The following is a 23,138-nucleotide window of genomic DNA, read 5'->3' on the forward strand; positions in this document are numbered from 1 at the left end:
AAGCTGAAGGACTGAGGAAGTCCCTGCAGAATTCAAATGCATATTTTCTGGTGCAACAGCAAGCGCTGGAGGATTTAAGCGCCAAACAAAAGAAAGTTAATAAGCTTGCTAAGCATCTTGCCAGCATTATGGGTACCCAGGATATTGTTTCTTGAGATCTTCTAAAGTGGTTTCAGTTCTGGATTTGTTTTGCTGCGGCGTTTATTTGCGCTGGTCGCCAACTTTGACAACCAGTGTATATGATATGCTGCTTTGTTCCGTATATTTGCACTGGTGGCGAACTTTGATGCCTAGTGGATGTAATATGTGTAACAGCCGTGATAGCCTAGCATAAGTTGCTTGCTTATTTATTTCCTTGTTGTCTTGTTTATTTGTTTGCTTGTAGTCAGTGTAGTTCTTTTTAAAACTAGGCTACAATAACCATGGGCTAATATTTACTGTAGTGACACTGGGCCTCCTATGGGCCGTAGAAACAATGGGCCTTCTACGGGCCGTAGAAATAGTAGGCCTTCTACGGGCCGTAGAAACAATGGGCCTTCTACGGGCCGTAGAAACAATGGGCCTTCTACGAGCTGTAGAAACAATGGGCCTTCTACGGGCCGTATCATCAATGGGCCTTATACGGGCCATATGACCATAACTGGCCATCGTTAATAGGCCGTATTTGATGACGCTATGAAAACGGCCCAACGTATTAAGGGACCACAAACGGGCCGATGTAACCACGGGCTGAATTTGGCCCACAAGTAGAAAATGACAGTAACGGGCCGTAAGTAAACAAATGCCGGAAATGAGCCCAAGAATAAATGGGCTCTGAGAAGGCCGAAAGATAACATTTGCTGGAAACGGCCCAACTAAAAAACGGGCCCTTAATGGGTATAAAGTTATATACTGTTCATTACGGGCCAGTTTCACCACGGGCCGTTAGTGGGTGTAAAGTGATACACTGTTCATTGCGGGCTAGTTTCACCACGAGCCGTTAATGGGCCAAGAGTTACATAGGGCCTCATATGGGCCGAAAGACGTCATGGGTCATACATGGGCCAGAAGTGAAAATGGGCTAGAATCACATTGGATGGGCTAGATGATGCTACTGGGCCTAATTTGGATAGGGCGTAACGGGCCTTGGGTTAGCGGGCTGTAAATGGGCTATATGCGAACAGGCCGTTAACAGGCTTTCCATGGGCCGGCCCGCCACCTTTTGACCAAGTAAAATGGGCCGACCTTTTCACAGGAATGGGCCTCTGTTGGGCCGTGCCACATGTCGACATATCATAGGCGCCTTTTGTCCAATGAGTGGATGACATCTGTCCCAACGATGAGCCGACACGTGTTTCCTCCAGCCAATGATGATTTTACACGTGGAAAATCCCCATTGGTCGGGGCTGTTAACGGGTTATCGGATCCAAAACCCGACCCGATAGCTTAACGGCGTTCCGTTACGGTGGATGCCACGTGTCGGTCACCCTTGATGAAAGCACTTCTGTGGTGCGCGATTTATCGTCATGGAAGTGGACACTTCCGTGATGATAATTTTGGTAATGTCATGGAACACTTCTACGACAGCACATGTATGACTATCTTGATTCTGTCATAAATTTGTCATGGATGTACATGCATGACAAAAAACGTGACCTACTGTGAAAAACACGTATCATCACGGAAGTGTATTTTTTTTGTAGTGCTCGGGGCTGAGGGTATGTACCAGTAGCTATGTGTTTGATCTCTCTCTCTCTCATGTTCTTGATTCGGCACGATCTTGATGTATCACGAGCTTTGCTATTATAGTTGGATCTTATGATGTTTCTCCCCCTCTACTCTCTTGTAATGAATTGAGTTTTCCCTTTGAAGTTATCTTATCAGATTGAGTCTTTAAGGATTTGAGAACACTTGATGTATGTCTTGCATGTGCTTATCTGTGGTGACAATGGGATATTCACGTGATCTACTTGATGTATGTTTTGGTGATCAACTTGCGGGTTCAGTGACCTTGTGAACTTATGCATAGGGGTTGGCACACATTTTCATCTTGACTCTCTGGTAGAAACTTTTGGGGCACTCTTTGAAGTTATTTGTGTTGGTTGAATAGATGAATCTGAGATTGTGTGATGCATATCATATAATCATACCCACAGATACTTGAGGTGACATTGGAGTATCTAGGTGACATTAGGGTTTTGGTTGATTCGTGTCTTAAGGTGTTATTCTAGTACGAACTCTATGATAGATCGAACGGAAAGAATAGCTTCGTGTTATTTACTACGAACTCTTGAATAGATTGATCAGAAAGGATAACTTTGAGGTGGTTTTGTACCCTAAAATAATCTCTTCGTTTGTTCTCCGCTATTAGTGACTTTGGAGTGACTCTTTGTTGCATGTTGAGGGATAGTTATATGATCCAATTATGTTATTATTATTGAGAGAACTTGCACTAGTGAAAGTATGAACCCTAGGCCTTGTTTCAACGCATTGCAATACCGTTTGCACTCACTTTTATCATTAGTTACCTTGTTGTTTTTATATTTTCAGATTACAAAAACCTATATCTACCACCCATATTGCACTTGTATCACCATCTCTTCACCGAACTAGTGCACCTATACAATTTACCATTGTATCAGGTGTGTTGGGAACACAAGAGACTCTTTGTTATTTGGTTGCAGGGTTGTTTGAGAGAGACCACCTTCATCCTACGCCTGCCATGGATTGATAAACCTTAGGTCATCCACTTGAGGGAAATTTGCTACTGTCCTACAAACCTCTACACTTGGAGGACCAACAACGTCTACAAGAAGGAGGTTGCGTAGTAGACATCACTGCATGACATTCTTTGGGTCGTCCATGACGGAAAAAACCATGGTAGAAGTGAGGGCGAGGAAAATATCGGGGAGTTCCCGGTTACAGTGGGTGGTCGGGGGCTGAGCGATGTGCATTTCTGTCATACGTACGCTCGTGTGTGCGAGGCGTTGGGCTCTAACTGAACCTGAGCGAGGCGTTAGGCTCTAACTGAACCCGAGAGATTGCACTGCAGGCTACGTGTTACTGAACCCGAGCGATGGATCGATCCCTTGCTGTTAACTGAACCGAGGGATTCCTTCGCTACTGCTGCTAACTGAAGCCGATCGAACAGTGCTGCCTCCTTCCCTGGATGAGTAGTGATCGTTGTTGAGGGGGTTTGGATGAACAGTTCCCGGTGGGGGGGGGTTGGATGAACATGACCCCGTGGTAGTAGAGGCCATTGCCGCTGGATGAAGAGTACCCCGATTGATCAAGCCGGTGGATGAACAGGACCCCATGGAGGGCTAGATGAACAGGACCCCGTGGAGGGCTGGTTGAACAGTAGCCGGTGGTGGGCTGATTGAACAGTAGCTGGTGGAGGGCTGGATGAACAGTAGCCCGTGGAGGGGTGGTTGAACAGGACCCCGTGGAGAGGGTTGGCTGAACAGTAGCCGATGGAGGAGCGGTGGAGGCTGGATGAACAGGAGCCCGTGGATGAGCAGTCGCAAGTGGAGGCTGGAGGAGGTCGACGGTGGATGGACAATAGCCCGTGGAGGCTGGAGGAGGTCAATGGTGGAGATGAACAATATCCGATGGAGTCCCGTTTTGCGGTATGCCACACCCCTCCCGATGAAGAGGACCCCCGTTTCGACCGTAGTGCTCCAACACAAGTCTGTTTCCTCTGTTTTGCGGTACGCCACAACCTTCCCGATCAACAGGACCCCGTTTCCACCATAGGAGGTCTGTTTCCTTCGTTTTGCGGTACGCCAGACCCATCCCAATGAACAGGATCCCGTTTCGACCATGGCCGGTCGAACACAAGGCCGTTTCCTCCATTCTGAGGTACGCCAGGCTTTGTTTCCATCGGCTGTTCCATCCAAGCCGGTTGGCTCCTGATGAATAGCACGTGTTTTGTTGCCTCCCGATGAACACGACGCATTCCGTTGCCTCTCCATGAACACGACGATGACGCAGTTTCTCCATTCCGACCCATCCACAGCCATGTACATGAGCCCTGGCCGTACGTATGCGCGAGTAGGCGTTCGAGACCCCGCTCGTATGTACGTACATGGCCGTATTTACTTTCTTGCACCCTGGCTGCTCTACATACGTGTACATGCTGCGTGCGCGCCTCTACATCGACCAGTATGTACGTACATGTTCGCGACCAGAATGACAACGCTACGTACGCTTCGACCGGGTGGGTCCCGACTGTCAGGCACTTCCTTGCGTGCGAAGATGTAGGTGGTGGGTCCCAGCTGTCAGTGGGGCGAATCATTTGTTTTTTGCCCGTAATACGGACGCACTTCCTTGCGTGCGAAGATGTAGCTGGTGGGTCCCAGCAGTCAGGGGGGAAACATTTTTTTGCGAAATATGGTGGCCCATCCGATGGGTCCCTGCTGTCAGGTGGAGGAATCATTATTTTCCGTGAAATAAGGAGGCACTTCCTTGCTGCGGCTGTGGACCCAACTGTCAGCCTCTGCACGTACAGTACTCTTCCGATGGAAGTCATTCCTTGACCACGTTGACCACGCCTCGGCGAGAGCACCAGGGCAGTGGACGACAACAAGGCCTAGGAAGGGGACGACACGGAGCCAGGGAAGACGCGACAGTGGATGCCCAGGCGGAGAGGAGTATGAGGGTTCACTGGTTTGGCTGCGGTGTGAGGCTTCTGTCGCCGTAGGGCCTGGCTAGCGGTGGGAGTAGTAGGGGGCGGTGAGGCCTCCGCCGCATCACAGCCGGCCACAGGAAGCAGGAGCACGCGGCACGACCGGCACTAGTTTAGGCGGCTGGAGCAACAAGACCAGAGGTTGAAGAAGCACTACCACCGTTGGATGGACATTGTACGGTCACTGGAGCTAGAATCGTTCATATTGACTAAGTTGACAAAGCCCTCCGTCCCCGTCAACTTAGTAGGCCCACAAGTCAGCCTCCCACTATGGAGGGTCCCAGCTAGTAGGGGGAATTCATTTTGTTGTGCGTAATAAGGAGGCACTTCCTTGCATGCGAAGATATAGCTGGTGGGTCCGACCTGTCAGCGGGGGGAACATTTTTTTCGCGAAATGCAGAAGCCCTTTCGGCGGGTCCCAGCTGTCAGGGGGAGGAATCATTATTTTGCACGTAATGATGACCCCCAAGTGTAGGGGATCAATCGTAGTCCTTTCGATAAGTAAGAGTGTCGAACCCAACGAGGAGCAGAAGGAAATGATAAGCGGTTTTCAGTAAGGTTTTCCCTCCAAGCACTGAAATTGTAGGTGATAGATAGTTTTGTGATAAGATAAATAGTAACGAGTAACAATTAATAAAGTAAATAAAGTGCAGCAAGGTGGCCCAATCCTTTATGTAGCAAAGGATAAGCCTGAACAATTTCTAATAATGAGAAAGGAGCTCCCGAGGACATATATTAATTATCATCAAGCTAGTTTTCATCACGTTCATATGATTCACGTTCAGTACCTTGATAATTTAATATGTGGGTGGACCGGCACTTGGGTACTGCCCTAACTTGGACAAGCACCCCACTTATGATTAACCCCTATTGCAAGCATCCGCAACTACAAAAGAAGTATTAAGGTAAACCTAACCATAGCATTAAACATATGGATCCATATCAGCCCCTAACGAAGCAACGCATAAACTAGGGTTTAAGCTTTTGTCACTCTAGCAACCCATCATCTACTTATTACTTCCCCATGCCTTCCTTTGGGCCCAAATAATGGTGAAGTGTCATGTAGTCGACGTTCACATAACACCACTAGAGGAAAAGACAACATACATCTCATCAAAATATCGAACGAATACCAAATTCACATGACTACTAATAGCAAGACTTCACCCATGTCCTCAGGAACAAACATAACTACTCACAAAGCATATTCATGTTCATAATCAGAGGAGTAATAATATGCATAAAGGATCTGAACATATGATCTTCCACCAAGTAAACCAATTAGCATCAACTACAAGGAGTAATCAACACTACTAGCAACCCACAGGTACCAATTTGTGGTTTTGATACAAGATTGGATACAAGAGATGAACTAGGGTTTTGAGAGGAGATGGTGCTAGTGAAGATGTTGATGGAGATTGACCCCCTCCCGATGAGAGGATCGTTGGTGATGATTTCCCCCTCTCGGAGGGAAGTATCCCCGGCAGAATAGCTCCGCCGGAGCCCTAGATTGATTCCGCCAAGGTTCCGCCTCGTGGCGGCGGAGTTTCGTCCCGTAAGCTTGTCCACGATTTTTTCCAGGGTAAAAGCGATGGTATAGTAGAAGATGGACACCGGAGGCCCACCAGGGGGCCCAGGAGATAGGGGGCGCGCCCTATAGGGGGGGCGCCCCCTGTTTCCTGGACAGGGTGTGGCCCCCCTGGTGTATTCTTTCGCTCAGAAATTCTTATTAATTCCAAAAAGTTGTTTCATGGAGTTTCAGGACTTTTGGAGCTATGCAGAATAGGTTTCCAACGTTTGCTCCTTTTCCAGCTAGAATTCCAGCTGCCGTTATTCCCCCTCTTCATGGTAAACCTTGTAAAACAAGAGAGAATAGCCATAAGTATTGAGATATAATGTGTAATAACAGGCCATAATGCAATAAATATTGATATAGAAGCATGATGCAAAATGGACGTATCAACTCCCCCAAGCTTAGACCTCGCTTGTCCTCAAGCGGAAGCCGAAATCGAAAATATGTCCACATGTTTAGAGATAGAGGTGTCGATAAAAATAAAATACGGACATGAGGGCATCATGATCATTCTTATAACAGCAACATATATAGAATTTATCATATGATTTCTTATGCTTAAGTAACAATCAATTCACAATGTCAAGTATGGTTCAAAAACTTCATTGGGAACTAACAAACTATAATCTCAGTCATTGAAGCAATTGCAATTTATTGTAACATCAGAAAGAGTCAACAATAGAGCTTTTCAGCAAGCTCACATACTCAACTATCTCGTAGTCTTCTAGAATTGCTAACACTCACGCAGTACTTGTGGTTATAGAGTTTCAGTCAGACACTGAGAAAGATAGGGGCTTATTGTGTTTCCTCCCAACATATTCACCTTTAGGTGATGTCAACAATAATAGCCCATGCTAACTTACATCCAATTGGATATATATATCTTTCAAACACGAGGAGCTTGCCAAAGGATAAAATGAAAAAGGGAAAGGTGAGGATCACCTTGACTCAAGCATAAAGTAAAAACATAAAGTAAAAGATAGGCCCTTTGCAGAGGGAAGCAGAGGTTGTCATGTGCGATTAGGGTTGATGCACAAAATCTTAATGCAAAAGAACGTCACTTTATATTGCCCCTTGTATGTGGACCTTTATTATGCAGTCCGTCGCTTTTATTACTTCCACAACAAGTTCGTACAAAGCTTATTTTCTCTGCACTAATAAGTCATACATATTTAGATAGCAATTTTTATTGCTTGCACCGATGACAACTTACTTGAAGGATCTTATTCAATCCATAGGTAGGTATGGTGGACTCTCATGGCAAAACTGGGTTCAAGGGTATTTGGAAGCACAAGTAGTATCTCTACTTGGCTCAAGGAATTTGGCTAGCATGAGGGGGAAAGGCAAGCTCAACATGTTTGGAAGGTCAATGACAATATACTTTAACTGAGATGTCGAAAAACATAAACTACTACGTTGCCTTCCTTGTCCAACGTCAACTCTTTTAGCATGTCATACTTAATGAGTGCTCACAATTATAAAAGGTGTCCAAGATAATATATTTATATGTGAACCCCTCTTTCCTTATCACTTCCTATTAATTGCAACGATGACCAAGGCTACGTTCATCAACTCTCAACAATTTTTATGCCTCATACTTTCTATGTGTGAAGTTATCACTATCCATAAGATCAATATGAACTCTTTTATTCTTTCTACTTTCTCAAGATCAAAGCAACATAGCAAAGCCCTTGACTCAACACTAATCTTTATTATAGGTAGCTCACGGACTCGATTACAAAAAGAGATCACAAAGCAAAACTCAAACTACTTGATATCAAAACTTCAATCTACTAGATCAAGATGCTACTAAAAGGATCGAACTAAATAAAGCGGTAAAGATAAGAGTGTGATGGTGATACGATACCGGTGCACCTCCCCCAAGCTTGGCAGTTGCCAAGGGGAGTGCCCATACCCATGTGATTATTTCTCCTTCTTCATGGTTGGTGTCAAAACCGGCGGATCTCGGGTAGGGGGTCCCAAACTGTGCGTCTCGGCGGATGGTAACAGGAGTCAAGGGACACGATGTTTTTACCCAGGTTCGGGCCCTCTCGATGCAGGTAAAACCCTAATCCTGCTTGATTAATATTGATGATATGGGTAGTACAAGAGTAGATCTACCACGAGATCAGAGAGGCTAAACCCTAGAAGCTAGCCTATGGTATGATTGTTGTTCGTCCTACAGACTAAAACCCTCCGGTTTATATAGGCACCGAAGAGGGTTAGGGTTATACAGAGTCGGTTACAATGGTAGGAGATCTACATATCTGTATCGCCAAGCTTGCCTTCCACGCCAAGGAAAGTCCCATCTGGACACGTGACGAAGTCTTCAATCTTGTATCTTCATAGTCCAGGAGTCCGGCCAAAGGTGATAGTTCGGCTATCCGGACACCCCCTAATCCGGGACTCCCTCAGTAGCCCCCGAACTAGGCTTCAATGACGACGAGTCTGGCGCGTAGATTGTCTTCGGCATTGCAAGGCGAGTTCTTCTCCAAATCCTGTGTACCTGTTGAATAGCGTTCGGCTCCTTATAAATATCGGCTCCTCGGCTTCCACGCCCAATAATGGCCATCTTCCACATGTTGAACGAATGCGAAAGGCCACGGTATTTTTACTTTTACCCCCCTAGCTGCGCAAATGAGCTGCCTATAAAAGAGACAAGGATGTAGATCCGAATCACACCATCCCCCCTTCGCGAGCATTCATCGAAGCGCATCTAACAGAAATCCATTCCATCAAGACAGTCGACGCAGCTCCTCATCTCGCCCAACGAGCTAGTGGCGCTCCAAACCAAGGGGTTTCTTCCCCCAGCCTTCATGGTTCCGGTTCGAGCCGGACTCGCCACCTATAAGGGCGGAAAGCAAGCGGAGAGCGTCCCTAGCCCCTCCAAAGGAGAGCGGGTATGCCTTGTCCCTTATTTGATAAGAGGGCTCGGATCTCCAATTCATCGGTTTCTCTGGGGGCTCCTGGAGTTCTACGGCCTCCAGTTGTACAACCTTACGCCTGCCTCCATTTTGCATATCGTGAGCTTCATGGCCCTTTGCGAGCTGTTTTTGGGCATCGAGGCTCATTTTGCGCTGTGGAAGAAGCTGTTCTGCCTTGTGCCCCATTCTCAAGAGGGGTCAATATATCAAGTGGGCGGAGCCGAACTATGGCGCATCGCTGGGACCAGATATCTATCCGGAACCCCGAAGAAGGCGTCCGAAGAGTGGCCTTCAGAATGGTTTTATATAGAAGATGTCCCCTTGCCTCACTCTGTGCAGTTTAAAACCAAACCGAAAAACCATACCAAAAATAAACCGAACCGAACCGAATTCATGATTTTTATGGTTTCTAGTCTCGATATGGTATGAAATTTTCATACCGTTTTGAATTTCGGTTTTTATGGTATATACCAAAAAACCGAATGGTTAAGTGAATAAACCAAAATAAAAATATATATATTTCTTGAGGCAAACAAGGATACAAGTAGTCATTTTTCTTGTATAAGAATAAAATTTTCTGCAAAGAACATCCATTTTTTTCTTGTAACGTAGTAATTTTTCTCTTGCAAAAATGCTAACCACGTCGTCCATAACCTTTCAAGGCTTGAATTGAGGCATGCATATATACTTATATAAAGTTATATACCATTTGTTTTAAAAAGTATGTGTTTGAATTTATAAGTTTGTAGAATATAGTATGTCATTTTTAAATTCACGTCAACTTTGGTTATTATGGTATATACCAAAACCATACCGAAATAATTTGGTATATACCGAAACCGAACCGTATTTTAATATCATACCGTATAAACCAAAGTATTAATACCGTACAAACCGGAAAACCGTATAAACCGAACCATGCAAACCGAATAAACTGAACGCACAGAGTAAACCCTGCTGGACCCTGTTCGGATCGGCCTCCCTGAGTTCAACGATGCTCCTTTGAAGAAACTCCTAAGCTGGCGTCCACGGAGCCCTCAGAAGGAAAATGACAGGGACGTCCTTTACCTGATGAGCCGAATTAGGTTGTTAGCTCATTCCGGACTGACCATGATTGGGGTCATGGCCACATGCATTATGCGGGGGGTGCAGCCGCTCCAGTATAGAGGCCACCCCATGTGGGATTTCAATGGGGAGGATGATGCCACCCGCTGCGGCCGTAAGGGGTCGGGATCGGTCGCCGATCTGATGAAGATCTTGTCCGCATTGTACAAGGGAGGAGAGGAGGAATTTCTCCGTGTCAATCCACAGGACGGACTTTCTATGTACAATCCTCCAAGCTGGGTAAGCCGACCTTTAGTTTTGCCTATCCGATCCATACTCCCATAGTCAACTATCTCATTTTGTGATTTCGGCGCAGGAACTGCGCCGGGCCGTAAAGGATATGAACAGCCCGCCTCCACAACCCGAGGATCCGGAACGGTTCCTTGATTCGACCTCCCAAGAGGATCCGGACATATCAGTGGAGCTGATCGATGGGGTATTTCACCAACTGAGCATCGATAATGCCTTGGTCGCCATTACGGCCGATTACCCCGGAATACTTCCAGCCTCGCAAGTAACTGAGACTGAAGTCCCAATACTTTGAAAATGACCCATCCGTGCTTTTTTTTGATCACCGTATACCAATGGTGTTTCGCAGGGGAAGTCCTTGAGGCGGAAGGGCGAGCCTACGACGGCTAGTCAACAAGGGACAGCAAGGCCCAACAGGCTGAAAAGAAGTGCAGTCCAGATTGAAACGCCAATGCAATGGTATGGCGTGCCATCTTACTCCCAGGTTTTATTCTCGGGAGGCATACTAATGCTCATGATTTTTCAGGAAGAAGAGTGCTTGCCAGACTATATCCGGAGAGGTTGCCAATCGATCCTCCGCTCGCCAGGCTCCAAAGCCAGGTCCAGAAGCGGAGGCGAACACAAGGCGTGCGTTGGATGCTCCTCCGACATAGGATGCCGACAGGTTATCTGCCACCAATTCTGAGGTGGAGAGTGCCATGAATCACAGGCGTCGCCGGACAGTTCTTCGTGACGCATGTTTCTCCCCAGAGGCATTGGATGCCTTTAAATCGGGAGATGTGCACCTCTGTGCCGCTCAAAATGGTCTAGCCAGAGCCACGGAGTAGTATGTAAAAGACATACGGCTGAGAAAATTTGACAGTTATATATGCCAGTAGCCCTCGAGACTTGAAATAGTTAGAATAACTGATTTAAGGATCATTTATTGTGCAGGATCTTATAGAAAAGAATACCCAACTGTCCCAGGAGCTGGAGGAGTGCAAAGCCCAACTTGAGGCCGCACTAGCCGTAGCGGGGGAAGCCAAAGAGACCCCCTCTGGTAATATATGCTTCAAAAGATAAGTAATTTGTGAAGTGCGGTGTGTGTATAGGTCTGACAATAATATTGCAGATGGCGCCGGGATAGATCCAGACAAGCAACAGCTCATTCGCTGGTTAAAGGCCGGCGAAAATGTGCTTACAAGGGTGAGGCAAGAGAAAAATAATCTCCAAGATGCCAACACCCAGCTGGGTGAGGAACTAAAGGATGTTCGTGCCCAGCTGTCTGACTCCGTTAAGGAGAATCGACGGCTTCGACGCGGCATGTTTAGTAAGTGCTTGAACGAACTTTGAAAAAAGAGTTCAGCGAGGAAGTCGACTAATCAGAGTTATGTCTGTAGGTATGCTCACAGGTCGTCCTGCAGAGGAAATGCCCGGTTCTACGGGTGACCTTCTTCCCGAGCTCTTACAACTGCACGAACGAGTTCGGTAGGTGATGAAAGGTGTCGCCCAGGCCTTCTGGCCATCTGTCTCCCTGCCCGAAGGCCTTGGAGAGCTTGCAGAGAGGCTTCAGGGACCGCGGCGGCGCTTCTGCTTATGGAAGATATCGGCCTGCCGTCAAGGCGCCAGGGAGGCCTGGGCCATGGTGAAGACGCGGTACACGAATGCTGACCCAAACCACATGGCCGAGGTCAGACCTGTGGGGCCCGATGGGAAGGAGATCCTTGTGAGCTTAGTGTACGACCAAGTAGAGTTGGCCGCAAAGTATTCCCAACAGGACTGTAAATTAGACAACCTATTAGATGGCATTGAAGAGGAATACAATCAGTCGAATTGACTATGTAATTTAAGATGACATGTAAATGCCTTCTAGCCGGATTGTAGATCGTTTGTCATAGCGGACCTTTTCGCTTCAACCCCGGGACCCAATAGTCCAGGGTGTCTCCGAATACCCTCGCGATTATATAAGAACCGGGGCATGCGTGGAGACCAGGCGTAGGGGTCATTAGTGCTTTATCAGACAAGTTCCCAACTAGTTATGTTATATTACATGGTTAGTAAGAAACATCTTCCAGGGAGAATAGTTCCGTTAGGGGTTCCTTTCCCTGGGAGGCATGCCCTAAAGTGCATGTCCGGACTGTGAAAAAAGCAGGAAAAACATCTGGGGGCAGATAAATAAATAGGTAAGAAATCGTCTTTTAGTTCACCGACCGAATATTCCCTTAAGAACACTAGCTTTCGGCTTCACCCAGTCTGAGGTACACATCTGGCTGATCCGGCAGTAACAATCGCAGAGGTGCTCCCTTTACCACCTAGTCGAACAATCGGGAACGTAGGGGTAAGCACAAGAGCCAGGCAACCCAGCTTGGCCAAAACTTAAGTCATATCGATGCATATAATGGTGAATGAAAGGTACATGCGGAAGTGTGACACACGTGTTGAGCGTGAAGCCCGTATAAATAAGCTTCTGTTAAAGAAGCCCCCAGGTATAATGAGCGCGGATAGCGTGTCAAGTGTGTGCGAACAAAGCGTGACCGAACCTTCAAATGCTGTAAGAGAAAAGGAGGGAGAAGGAGAGAAACAGAAGACTGCTAATATGTAAAATATAGAAGGAGGAAGGAGACGAACTCAGAATCCGGTGCTAGGCGTAGTATCTTCGGAGGCGGGCTGCGTTCCATGGGTTCGGCTCGAGTCAGTTATCCAATGCGTCTCGCAGACGGTACGCTCCACCGGTCAGGACTTGGTCGATGATAAAGGGACCTTCCCATTTGGGCTTGAGTTTGTCCTTTTTCTTGTCCGGCAGGCGTAGAACTAACTCGCCAACATTGTATGTTTGGCCCGTACTTCTCTGCTTTGATATCTTCGAGCTTGCTGTTGATAGAATGCGGAACGGGCTTTTGCCACGTCACGCTCCTCCTCCAATGCGTCCAAACTGTCCTGCCGATCGAGCTCGGCTTCTCTTTCTTCGTAGATGCGCACGCGAGGTGAGTCATGAATTATGTCGCAGGGCAGAACTGCATTTGCGTTGTATACCATAAAGAATGGTGTAAATCCGGTGGTGCGATTCGGAGTGGTCCACAGCCCCCAGAGTACGGAGTCGAGATCCTCTACCCAGTGCATGTTAGATTCCTTGAGGGACCGCACTAATCTGGGTTTGATGCCGCTCATGATTAGACCATTTGCTTGCTCGACTTGACCGTTAGTTTGAGGGTGATAGACTGAAGCATAGTCGAGCTTGATGCCCATGTTTTTGCACCAGAGTTTGACCTCATCGGTCGTAAAGTTCATGCCGTTATCAGTGATGATGCTATGGAGGATGTTGTAATGGTGTACGACCCCTGATATGAAGTCTATCACCGGTCCGGATTCGGCCGTCTTAACAGGTTTGGCCTCTATCCATTTGGTGATTTAAGGGTCCAACCATGTCAAGCCCCCAGACCGCGAAGGGCCAGGTTATGGGTATAGTTTTGAGGGCGGTGGGTGGCATGTGGCTTTGATTAGCAAAAAGCTGGCAACCAACGCATCGTTGGACTAAGTCCTGAGCATCTGCCCGGGCTGTCGGCCAATAAAATCTTGTACGGAAGGCCTTGCTTACAAGGGCCCGGGCTGCAGCGTGGTGCCCGCCGAGTCCGGCATGAATTTCAGCCAGAAGATTCCGCCCTTCCTCTTCGGAGATACACCTTTGAAGGACTCCGGTTGTGCTTTTCTTGTAAAGCTCTCCCTCATGGACCTTATAGGCTTTAGATCGCTGCACTATGCGGTGGGCCTCGTTTGGTCCTCGGGAAGTTCCTGCCTAGTTAGGTAGGCTAGGAATGGTTCCGTCCATGGGGCAATGACTGCCATTATTACGTGGGCTGAGGATGTTACTTCGTTGGCAGAACCACCAATTGTGTCAGAATGTTCGGTGTCGGGCAGTGCGGTTGGGTCCGGGTTGTTATTTCCGGATTCCCCCTCCCATAGTACGGATGGCTTGAACAACCTCTCTAGGAAGATGTTGGGAGGGACGGCATCGCGCTTTGTGCCAATGCGTGCCAATACGTCTGCTGCCTGGTTGTTATCCCGGGCTATATGGTGAAATTCGAGCCCCTCAAACCAAGCTGACATTTTTAGGATGGTGTTGCGATAAGCTGCCATTTTCGGATCCTTGGCTTCGAAGTCTCCATTTATTTGGGATATCGCGAGGTTTGAATCCCCGCGCACCTCTAGGCATTGAATGCCCATGGAGACTGCCATCCGGAGGCCATGTAAAAGGGCCTCGTATTCGGCTACGTTGTTGGAGTCCGTATACATTATCTGGAGTACGTATTGAACCGTATCTCCGGTTGGGGACGTCAGAATGACGCCAGCCCCCAGACCAGCCAACATTTTGGAGCCATCGAAGTGCATGATCAAGTTGGAATATGCGTTGTACTCTTTAGGGAGTTCGGCTTCAGTCCATTCGGCGACGAAGTCGGCCAAAACTTGCGACTTAATTGCTCGCCGTGGCTTATAGGTTATGTCGAACGGGAGGAGCTCAATGGCCCATTTGGCAATCTGGCCCATCGCGTCGTGGTTGTTTATAATGTCATTAAGAGGTACTTCGGAGGCTACTGTTATCGAACACTCTTGAAAGTAGTGTCGCAGCTTCCGGGATGCCATGAACACCTCGTACGCTATCTTTTGATAATGCGGGTACCGTGACTTGCATGGAGTTAGGACAGTGGACATGTAGTAAACTGGTTTTTGAAGGGGGAACTTGTGTTCGTCCGTTTCTCGTTCGAGAATGAGTACCGCGCTTACAACTTGATGAGTTGCCGCGATATATAATAGCATTGGTTCGCTCATGTTGGGCGCGGCCAGGACCGGGGTTGTTGCCAATATGGCTTTTTTTTCTTCGAGTCCAGTCGTGGCGGCATCCGTCCACTCGAAGTGTTCGGTGCGTCGGAGGAGGCGATAAAGGGGTAATGCCTTTTCTCCCAAACGGGAGATAAAGCGGCCTAGAGCCGCCACGCATCCCGTCAATTTTTGTATTTGTTTGAGGTCGTTTGGGATATTCAATTGTGACAGAGCTCGGATCTTGGCTGGGTTTGCTTCCATTCCTCTACCGGATACAATGAAGCCCAGGAGCTTTCCGGCTCGTACACCGAAAACACATTTTTTCTGGGTTAAGCTTAATGTCATATGTTCAGAGATTATCGAACGTGAGCCTCAAGTCGTCTACTAGAGTTTCGACATGCTTGGTTTTAACGAACACATCGTCTATGTATGCCTCCACTGTTTTGCCGATCTAGTTTGCCAGACATGTCTGAATCATGCGCTGATATGTTGCGCCGGCGTTTTTGAGCCCAAAGGGCATTGTGTTGAAGCAGAATGGGCCGTATGGGGTGATGAATGCCGTTGCGGCTTGGTCGGGCTCTGCCATCTTAATTTGGTGGTAGCCGTAGTATGCATCGAGGAAGCACAATGAATCGTGTCCTGCGGTAGCATCGATAATTTGATCGATGCGGGGGAGGGGGAAGGGATCATTTGGGCAAGCCTTGTTAAGGTCCTTGAAATCGACGCATAGGCGCCATGATTTGTCCTTCTTTGGTACCATCACCAGGTTTGCTAGCCAGTCCGGATGTTTTATTTCTCTGATGAATACAACCTCCAATAGTTTGGCTAGCTCCTCTCCCATGGCCTGTCTCTTGGGTTCAGAGAAACACCGAAGAGCTTGTTTGACTGGCTTGAATCCTTTTAGGATGTTTAGGTTGTGCTCGGCCAGACGGCGTGGGATTCCTGGCATGTCTGAAGGGTGCCAGGCAAAAATGTCCCAATTTTCGCGTAGGAATTCTCGTAGTGCGGCGTCTACATCAGGGTTTAACTGTGCCCCGATGGAGGCTGTTTTTGTAGGGTCCATTGGATGGACTTGGAATTTGACTATCTCTTATCGAGTATCACATCGTCCCTGTTCACCATGGAGCGCAGCGTAGTGAGTTCCTCGGCCGCTAAGGCTTCGGATAGTGCCTCAAGGGCCAGTGCGGCTGTCTTATTTTCGATGCGGAGTGCTATGTACGGGTCACTAGTAAGAGTGATGATTCCGTTGGGCCCGGGCATTTTGAGCTTCATGTACCCGTAATGGGGTATAGCTTGAAAAATTGTGAATGCCTCTCGCCCTAATAGGGCGTGATATCCGCTGCTGAATGGGGCCACTTGGAACGTGACCTCCTCGGACCTGTAATTATCCCGCGTGCCGAACACCACATCCAGTGTGATTTTTCCAGTACAGCATGCTTCCCGACTGGGGATGATTCCTCTAAAGGTTGTGCTGCTTCGCTCAATGCGGCTCCAGTCTATTTCCATTTTTCGGAGGGTTTCCTCGTAAATGAGGTTCAATCTGCTGCCATCGTCCATGAGTACCTTGGTAAGGCGAAAGCCGTCCACTATTGGACTGAGGACCAATGCGGCTGGTGCTCGGGCTGTTTGGAATTTAGGTCCATCACTGGCATTAATGGTAATAGCCATGTCACTCCATAGGTTTATTGTTGCTACTTGGTAGACTTCGGCAAGGCTGCGGAGTGTTCGTTTCTGCATATTATTTGATGCGAAAGTCTCGAAGACTGTTAATACCGTACTGGTATCCTTGGGCTGGTGCTCTAGAGTTAGAAGCTCTTCGCAACTTTTGGCCACCTGTCGTAGTATCCAACATGCTCTAAGGCTATGAGTTGGAGTGGCGCCCTTTGTACTATGAATTTTGCAGGGTCCATTGAGCCATCCTTCCAGTACGGTTCCATGCCCTATAGAGGGTACGACTCAGGGGCCAAGTAGTTTCCGAACTTGGAAGCTTGGGTTCTTGGATGTTGTCCAATGAATCTAGCCCGCTGCCTGACTTTAGGTTCAGGGCTTGAGTAACATCCTCCCCTCCGCGGGAATCCGACATGGAGGGGTCGGGAATCCGGACATAGCTAGTCCTTAAGATAGAAGAAGGGTCGACGTATTGTTCCTCTACCAAAGCATCGTGGTGGCTAACCTGGGGAGAGTTAATCTCTCTTAGATCGGGTTTAGGCCCAATCTGATCGTAGTCTGTAGCGACTCCCAGGGCGGCGATGCGATCCGAGAGCTCGTTTAAGGAAGAGAGCTCCATCGGATCTAACTGCTCGGCGAGTTCCGAGCTAATGTGAAGATTGCTTTCGATGACCCGAGAAGTCATCGTCGGCGCGGCGGCCGGACAGGCGGTCATAAGGAAACCGCCTAGCCGGAGAGTTTGGCCGATAGCCAAAGCTCCTTTAGCAATAGTGCCGTCTTTAAAGACGGGATGAGGCATCCTTCCTGATGGCGACGACACAGAGGAACTCTCAATGAAAGCACCAATGTCGGTGTCAAAACCGGCGGATCTCGGGTAGGGGGTCCCGAACTGTGCGTCTAGGCGGATGGTAACAGGAGTCAAGGGACACGATGTTTTTACCCAGGTTCGGGCCCTCTCGATGGAGGTAAAACCCTACTCCTGCTTGGTTAATATTGATGATATGGGTAGTACAAGAGTAGATCTACCACGAGATCAGAGAGGCTAAACCCTAGAAGCTAGCCTATGGTATGATTGTTGTTCGTCCTACGGACTAAAACCCTCCGGTTTATATAGGCACCGAAGAGGGTTAGGGTTACACAGAGTCAGTAACAATGGTAGGAGATCTACATATCCGTATCGCCAAGCTTGCCTTCCATGCCAAGGAAAGTCCCATCCGGACACGGGACGAAGTCTTCAATCTTGTATCTTCATAGTCCAGGAGTCCGGCCAAAGGTGATAGTTCGGCTATCCGGACACCCCCTAATCCGGGACTCCCTTAGTTGGTGTTATGATCTTCTTGGCGATGATGCCCTTCAGGATACGGTTCTCTTCCTCGAGCTTATTGACTTGTTGTTTGAGGTCCATAATTTCTTTACGGAGCTTGCCCATAACGACCAAAGCTCCTTTTACCCAAGGATGCTACATAGCTTCTGGAGAACAAGTGAAACTCTTTTTCATATTTTCATAAGAAAGAAATCTAGAGTTGGAAGGAGTGACCGAAGTAGGGATAACCAGGCTAGGTAGTTCCCCCATAGTGAATTCTGCTCGGAGATGAGAGGTAACTTCTTGATCCTCCTCCATGGCATCTATTCTTTTCAAATCAGCCTTTATCTCATCCTCCGTTGATGGTCCAAAGTGATAGGCATCGCTATTTGCTCCGGGACTTGGCGTTGGGTGAGACACCCGACTCTCCCCAACTGACTCCTGAGAAGACATCTTGCTTTTATTCTACAACAGGAACAACTCGAAACGAAAACAGAGGATATTTGCGTGATACAGTGGTCAAAACCTTCGGGAATATATATAATGAATTTTTACCGACCAAAATACGTAACGTGCAAGAAAACGGAGTCCAGGAGGCACACGAGGTGCCCACGAGACAGGGGCGCGCGCCCTATAGGGGGGGCGCACCCTCCACTCTCGTGGGAGCCTCGTGTCCCTTTCGGACTACTTCTTTCTTCCTAAAATTCTTAAATAATCCCAAACTGATAAAAATTGCCATTGGAGTTGTTTTGGAGTCGGTTTACTTACCGTACCACATACCTATACCTTTTCGGAGTTTGGAACGTTCTAGAAAGTGTCCCTTATGTATTCCTCAGGGGTTACGGTTTCAATAATATTAGTTTCAACATTGATAGGATTACCTGAAATATAATGTTTAATTCTTTGACCGTTTACCACCCTCGGATTTGTGCCTTCAAAGTTATTGATTTTTATAGCACCAGAACGATTGACCTCCTCGATAACATGGGGACCTTCCCATTTTGAGAGAAGTTTTCCTGCAAAAAATCTTAAACAAGAGTTGAATAATAACACATAATCTCCTACGTTAAACTCACACTTTTGTATCCTCTTATCATGCCAGCGTTTGACTTTTTCTTTGAAAAGCTTGGCATTCTCATAGGCTTGGGTTCTCCATTCATCAAGTGAGCTAATATCAAACAACCTCTTCTCACCGGCAAGTTTGAAGTCATAATTGAGCTCTTTGATAGCCCAATATGCCTTATGTTCAAGTTCAAGAGGTAAATGACACGCTTTTCCATAAACCATCTTATAAGGAGACATACCCATAGGATTTTTGTATGCAGTTCTATAGGCCCATAGTGCATCATCAAGTTTTTTGGACCAATTATTTCTAGATCTATTCACAGTCTTTTGCAAAATTAATTTGATCTCTCTATTGCTCAACTCTACTTGACCACTAGACTGCGGATGATAAGGAGATGAGATTCTATGATTGACATCATACTTAGCAAGCATCTTACGGAAAGCACCATGAATAAAATGGGAACCACCATCAGTCATAAGATATCTAGGGACTCCAAACCTTGGAAAAATAACTTCTTTAAGCATTTTAATAGAAGTGTTATGATCAGCACTACTAGTTGGATTAGCTTCTACCCACTTAGTAACGTAATCAACAGCAACTAAAATATGTGTATAACCATTAGAGGCAGGAAAAGGTCCCATATAATCAAAGCCCCAAACATCAAACGGTTCAATAACAAGATAATAATTCATAGGCATTTCTTGACGTCTACTAATGTTACCTATTCTTTGACATTCATCACAAGATAAGACAAACTTACGAGCATCAATGAAGAGAGTAGGCCAATAAAAACCAGATTGTAGAACCTTGTGTGTAGTTCTATCTCCAGCGTGGTGTCCTCCATAAGATTCAGAGTGACACTTGCATAGAATCTGTTCCTGTTCATGCTCAGGCACACAACGTCTACTAACACCATCTACTCCTTCTTTATAAAGGTGTGGATCATCCCATAAGTAATGTCTTAAATCATAAAAGAACTTTTTCTTTTGCTGGTATGTGAAACTAGGCGGTATAAATTTAGCAACAATGTAATTAGCATAATCAGCATACCAAGGAGCAGTACGAGAAGCATTAACGACCGCTAATTGTTCATCAGGGAAGCTATCATTAATAGGCAGTGGATCATCAAGAACATTCTCTAACCTAGACAAGTTGTCTACAACGGGGTTCTCAGCTCCCTTTCTATCAATAATATGCAACTTGGAGCAAGAGAACCCATCTAATGAGTCTAGGCTTAGCATCTTTCTTTTCCATAAGATATTTAATAGCAGCATGATCAGTGTGAATAATAACTTTGGAATCAACAATATAAGGTCTAAACTTATCACATGCAAACACAACTGCTAAGAACTCTTTTTCAGTAGTGGCATAATTTCTCTGGGCACTATCAAGAGTCTTACTAGCATACTGGATAACATTCAATTTCTTATCGACTCTTTGCCCTAAAACAGCACCTACAGCATAATCACTAGCATCGCACATAATTTCAAAAGGTAAATTCCAATCAGGCGGCTGAACAATAGGTGTAGTGATCAAAGCTTTCTTAAGTACTTCAAATGCTTCTACACAATCATCATCAAAGACAAAAGGAATATCTTTTTGCCATAAATTAGTCAGAGGCCTAGAGATTTTAGAAAAGTCCTTAATGAACCTCCTACAAAACCGGCATGACCAAGGAAACTTCTTATACCTTTTATGTCCTTGGGACATGGCATCTTTTCAATAGCATCAACTTTGGCTTTATCAACTTCAGTACCTCTCTCGGAGATCTTGTGCCCCAAGACAATGCCTTCATTAACCATAAAGTGACACTTTTCCCAATTCAAGACGAGACTAGTGTCTTCGCATCTCTGCAAAACTCGATCAAGGTTGCTCAAAAAATCATCAAAAGATGATCCATAGACTGAGAAGTCATCCATGAATACCTCACAAATCTTTTCACAAAAATCAGAGAATGTAGCCATCATGCATCTTTGAAAGGTAGCAGGTGCATTACATAAACCAAAGGGCATACGTCTATAAGCCAAAGTACCAAAAGGGCAAGTAAAAGTAGTTTTTAGATTGATCCTTCGCTGATACAGGTATCTGAGAGAAACCAGAATAACCATCTAGAAAGCAGAAATGTGTGTGTTTGGATAGTCTTTCTAGCATTTGATCAGTAAAAGGTAAAGGGTAATGATCTTTCTTAGTAGCTTTATTTAACTTACGGAAATCAATTACCATCCTATAACCTGTAATAATTCTTTGCGGGATCAATTCATCTTTATCATTAGGAACAACGGTAATACCTCCCTTTTTAGGAACACAATGAACAGGGCTTACCCATTCACTATCAGCAACGGGATAAATAATACCTGCCTCAAGGAGCTTCAGTATCTCCTTTCTTACCACTTCCTTCACCGTGGGATTTAGTCGTCGTTGAGGATCTCTAACTAGTTTGGCATCTTTCTCCACTGAAATTTTGTGTTGGCATAATGTGGGACTAATGCCCTTAAGATCATCCAGAGTATATCCAATAGCTGCTCGGTGCTTCTTCAGAGTTTTCAATAATCTTTCTTCTTCTTTCTCTGAAAGGTTAGCACTAATAATGACAGGATATAATTCTTTTTCATCAAGATAAGCATACTTGATTATCAGGTAATGGTTTGAGTTCAAACACGGGATCTCCCTTGGGTGGAGGGGGATCCCCAAGAATTTCAACGGGAAGGTTACGTTTCAGCATAGGTTCCTGTTTAAGGAACACCTCATCTATTTCCTCCCTTTCCTTCATAAACATACCGTTTTCATGGTCTAGCAAACATTTTTCTAATGGATCAGTCGGAGGAACAACAATGGAAGCAAGACCAATAATCTCATCCTTACTAGGTGGTCCCTATCACGAGGTTGTCTACTAAACTTAGCAAAATTAAACTCATGAGACATACCATCTATGCCAACGGTGACAGTATTCTTTTCAAAATTAATCTTAGCACTAGCCCTATTCAAGAAGGGTCTACCAAAAATAATGGGACAAAAATCATCTTGTGGGGAACCAAGAACAAGAAAATCAGCAGGGTATTTAACCTTCCCACACAAAACTTCAACATCTCTAACAATCCCAAAGGGTTTAATGGTATCCCTATTAGCAAACTTAATAGTAACATCAATGTCTTCTAATTCAATGGGTGCAATGTCATGCCAAATTTCTTGATATAAAGAATAAGGTATTGCACTAGAACTAGCACCCATATCACATAGTCCATGATAACAATGATCTCCTATTTTAACAGAAATAACAGGCATGCCTATGACAGGTCTACGTATCTTTGTATCAGGTCTAGCAATATTGGCAGTCTCACCACAGAAAGAAATAACATGCCCATCTAAATCCTCATCCAAGAGATCTTTAACCATAGCAATACTAGGTTCAACATTAATTTGCTCAGGAGGTGTGTAAGTCCTAGTATTACTCTTACGAACAACAGTCGAAGCTTTAGCATGATCCTTTATCCTAACAGGAAAAGGAGGTTTTTCAACATAAGTAGTAGGAACAATAGGATCACTATAGGTAATAGTCTTTTCTTCGATTGTAATAGGTGCAACTACTTTCACTTCAATAGGAGGATTATATTTAAACCACTTCTATTTAGGGAGATCAACGCGAGGAGCAAAAGATTCACAGAAAGAAGCTACTATCTCAGAGTCAAGTCCATACTTAGAGCTAAATCCATGGAAAGCATCGGTGTCCATAAAAGATTTAACACAATCGAACTTAGGTGTCATACCTGACTCCTTACCATCATCGGAACCCC

Source organism: Triticum aestivum, chromosome 3B (genome assembly GCF_018294505.1).
Source record: "Triticum aestivum cultivar Chinese Spring chromosome 3B, IWGSC CS RefSeq v2.1, whole genome shotgun sequence".
NCBI lineage: Eukaryota > Viridiplantae > Streptophyta > Magnoliopsida > Poales > Poaceae > Triticum > Triticum aestivum.